Source organism: Callorhinus ursinus, unplaced genomic scaffold (assembly GCF_003265705.2).
Source record: "Callorhinus ursinus isolate GAN/ISIS: 27379988/994484 unplaced genomic scaffold, GSC_fseal_2.0 scaffold5, whole genome shotgun sequence".
NCBI classification, from domain to species: domain Eukaryota; kingdom Metazoa; phylum Chordata; class Mammalia; order Carnivora; family Otariidae; genus Callorhinus; species Callorhinus ursinus.
Window position 1 is genome coordinate 41,004,088 of NW_027397067.1, and position 3,708 is coordinate 41,007,795.

At 43.1% G+C, this 3,708-nt stretch overlaps 1 long non-coding RNA gene across 2 annotated transcripts in view; it reads right to left on the reverse strand.

The window, feature by feature from the left end:
- The window catches only part of LOC112823228 (uncharacterized), a 51,702-nt gene extending 48,503 nt beyond the window's left edge, over positions 1 to 3,199 (reverse strand). For both annotated transcript variants that reach the window (XR_003207966.2, XR_012378261.1), the window contains exon 1: positions 3,050 to 3,199. This is a non-coding gene — a long non-coding RNA (uncharacterized lncRNA). The remainder of the gene's footprint in view (positions 1 to 3,049) is intronic.
- Between the last annotated feature and the right edge of the window lie 509 nt (positions 3,200 to 3,708).

Sequence of the window (3,708 nt, forward strand, 5' to 3'; positions counted from 1 at the left end):
AAAAAAAAAAAAAAAAAAAAAAGAATTACACATTCTGGGACGCCTGGGTGGCTCAGTCGGTGAAGTGTCTGCCTTAGGCTCGGGTCATGATCCCAGGGTCCTGGGATGGAGCCCCGCTCTGCGGAGAGCCTGCTTCTCCCTCTCCCACCCCCCCTGCTTGTGCTCTTTCTGTCAAATACATAAAAATAAAATCTTAAAAAAAAAAAAAAGAATTACACATTCAAGGGGCGCCTGGATGGCTCAGTTGCTAAGTGTCCGACTCGTGATTTCAGCTCGGGTCATAATCTCGGGGTCCTGGGATGGAGCCCCTCGTGGGGATTTGCTCCCAGTGGGGAATCTGCTTGGGATTCTCTCCCTTTCTCCCTCCCTCCCTCTCTGCTCCTTCCCGCTGCATGCGTGGGTGTGCTCTCGCTCCTGCGGGCGCTAAGATAAATAAATAAAATCTTAAAAAAAAAAAAAAAAGAATCCCACATTCAAATGAAAGCCATTCACCAATGTTCCAACCTTCTGAGAATACCCTGTCCTACAATATTCAGATGAAATGATTGGCTCCCGGCCCCCAACCCATATATTATGAGAAGTCCTGTCTCCTTCCAGTATTTCTGAAGCTTACCGGTAGGGGGTACGTGAGTGTGTGGGCGGGTGTGTGTGCACGCACGGGCTCGAGCATGCATGTGCATGTGCTCACGTGTCACAGCAGAGGACAAGGGTGTGTGGGAGCCGGGGTGGCTTATGTTCTTTAAGTCCCCTCTCACTCTGACTGATTCCGCCGAATTCCATTTCTCGCCTCCCGCAGCTACAGTTCTTGCTCTTACCTTTTTGGCCCTATAAGGACCCCTTCAGTCCCCCAAAGAACTAGTAGCGCTAGACAATTACATGCGGTAAGCTTCTGCGGAAGGTCTGGAATAACAGAGGACGGGCAACAGCATGGCCCGGAGAGAAAACCACTTCAGGTTGAACAGCAGGCCTTGCTGTTGTGGGAGCTCTTCGGCCAACTGCCCCCCCCCCCCCCCCCCCCGGGGAGGACTCGCCATCGTTGTCTTTCCTGTCAGCCCTGGCTCCTGTACACTTCTGGGACCTGCCTTCCCCTCTGCTCTGACCCTTCTCTCCTCTATCCTCCTCTTGAGAAGTCCTCAGGATTTCCAAATAGTTCTCCTAACAGGCGTGATTCTCAACCCTTTTATACAGATGAAGAGTCTTGGGGAGAACAATCTGATTGGAAGTTAGGACTAAAGGCATTATTTCAAAGTCTCCTTTGTTTAGAAGCGCGCTGCCTTGACTTAGCTTGTATGTTACCTGGAGGGGGTTGGGGATCTAATGGAAGGTAGAGGGAAGGGCTAAAGCCACTCCTACTGATATAGCTACCCCTCCTTTTATCACGGCAAACCCACAAACTCTCTTTTTTACCTACAGAGCAATTCAGTTCTCTGTCAAAGTAGCTCTTTCTGCAACATGCCTTGCAGAAATCACCTTTTAAAACCAAAAGCCCCGTGCAGGTATTTCTCGTACAAAAGACCAGCCTTATCTCTTCCACTTCCAGAATGCATAAGCAGCCTCAGACATTTCTTTTTAAAATAGCAATTGTTCCTTTTCAGTAAAGCATGTAGAATAAAGATTATTAGTATTCAAAGAGTGTTCAGTCTTCATTATGTTTTTAGGATGTTGTCAAGTTTTAGCATGGGGAAAAGGAAATCCTCAAATCCTAGACTTTACTGGGCCTGAGCAATAGTAGCTTACCTCCCTCGTTTGAATCACAAAACTGAGGCCCTAAGAAGTTCTGTGGTAGGCCCAAGGTCACTAGTAAGCCCCTCAATAGAGAACTGGGATTAGAGCCTCCTCCACTGCTTCTATGATCATAGTTTAATAGAGACAGAATGTAATGTGTTCACCCTGCTGGCTGAATGCAATGAGTATGGCTCAGAATTCTTATAAACATGACTTATGGGTTTACATTATATGCAAATGACATGATTAGACATGCAAAGTATGCACATATCTATGAGCTATACAGGGGAAACTTATCTGCCAATAGGGAAATTTATGTTTGTATTATCAAAAGATAAAAAGAGCTTTCTTTACTGCTCTGCAAATTACAATTTAAATTGCAATAGAAAAATAACAGTAAAATCTCAAGGGACCTTGAGTCCCATCCAGGCCTCAGAGTTGAATCTGGGTTTTTCCCACCGAATAGCTGCTTAGATCTCTTTCACATTATTAGGATGCTTGGTGACCTCTGACCCTTAGGACACTGTTCTCTGTCTCTAACGCACACTTCTTACATATTTAAACCTTTCTGTGGATCATAAAAATAAAATATATTCATTGTAGAAATTTTGGACGATACAGGATCGTATGAAGAAAATAAAATAAATGCTACCTGTAATTCCATTGCTGGAAATAACCACAGAATCTATCTTGGCATTTGCTTATTAGCCCAGACATTTTCCTTTGCATCTTAGATAATATATACCATACTTACAATTTTTTTTTTCCATATTGGGATGGGCATTGCATAGCTCGCTTTTAAAAAACCTACACAAAATAAGCGTATTCCCATGTGATTAAATATTCTTCAGAAATTGATTTTAAGCCTGAATTCTAAGCCATCTTGGGAAGTGACTCATTTTTTTCCTGAGTATCTACCATGTATACATGAGGTATAATGTTAATAAAACTGTTTTTCTCTTGTTAATCTGTCTTTTACCATGGGGGTCTCAGCTAAGAACTTAGGGGAGAAGGAACATTATTTTTCCTCCCCTACAATAATCTTCTATAAACATTTTTTTCAATCCATCTCCTACCGTTAGACCTTTTGGTTATTATCTATCGTAAACCCTCAACTATGTCCTAACCATTTAGAAGAGCAAACAAGCAGTTTATGAGCAGAGGGAAAGGTCTATCTGGTGCACATACACGTGGATACCAGAAGGTGACGCAAGAGAGCGCTTTCCGCTTTCGTCCTCCGTCGTCAACTTGTGTTTCGGATCCCACGCCGCCCCCACCCCTAGAGCTTCCTAAGGCCTCCTCTCTTCTCCCTTCTAGTTTTTACCTCTCCTCCGCTCCTCTGCTCCGTCCAGCTACTTGTTCCTCATACCTCTGGCTCCGATTCTGAGATGTTCAGTCCCCTCTGGTTTGTCCTGTAATGAAGCTGGTCAGGGGATAAAGGAAGATCGCCCTGCCTGGTTTGATCCCGGAATGATTCAGCTGCAAGAGTTGAGCCCCAGAAGGAAGTGATTAGACGTTTCTTCCCTGTTGTGTGCCCAGTCCACAATTTTTACAGAGTAGTAGCCTTAAAGTACTGTGCGACTTGTTTGGGAAATGACACTTCCTAAAATCCACAAACATTTAATGAGTTTCTTTTCCAATCTAAATGCTGAGAACCACCATTTAGCTAAAGCTTTGCGTCTATCCTTGATTATTTCTTTAGGAGAACTTAGCAGAAGAATAATTTCTGGTTCAAATGAATTTTTTTAAATATGCGTTTTTAAGTCTGGTCATAAATATTGCCAAATTGTCCTTTTGCTATGAAGGTTATACAAAATTACATTTCCACCAGTGCTGTCCAATTATGCCCCCAGCGTTGGGATAATCAATTATCTTTGGTAGGCAATTTGTGGTTTCTCATTGTTGCATTAATATGCATTTCCCTGAGGTATATGTTCCAAAATTTTAATAATTTCAAAGTGTATTTTTCTTTTTAGTAAATCA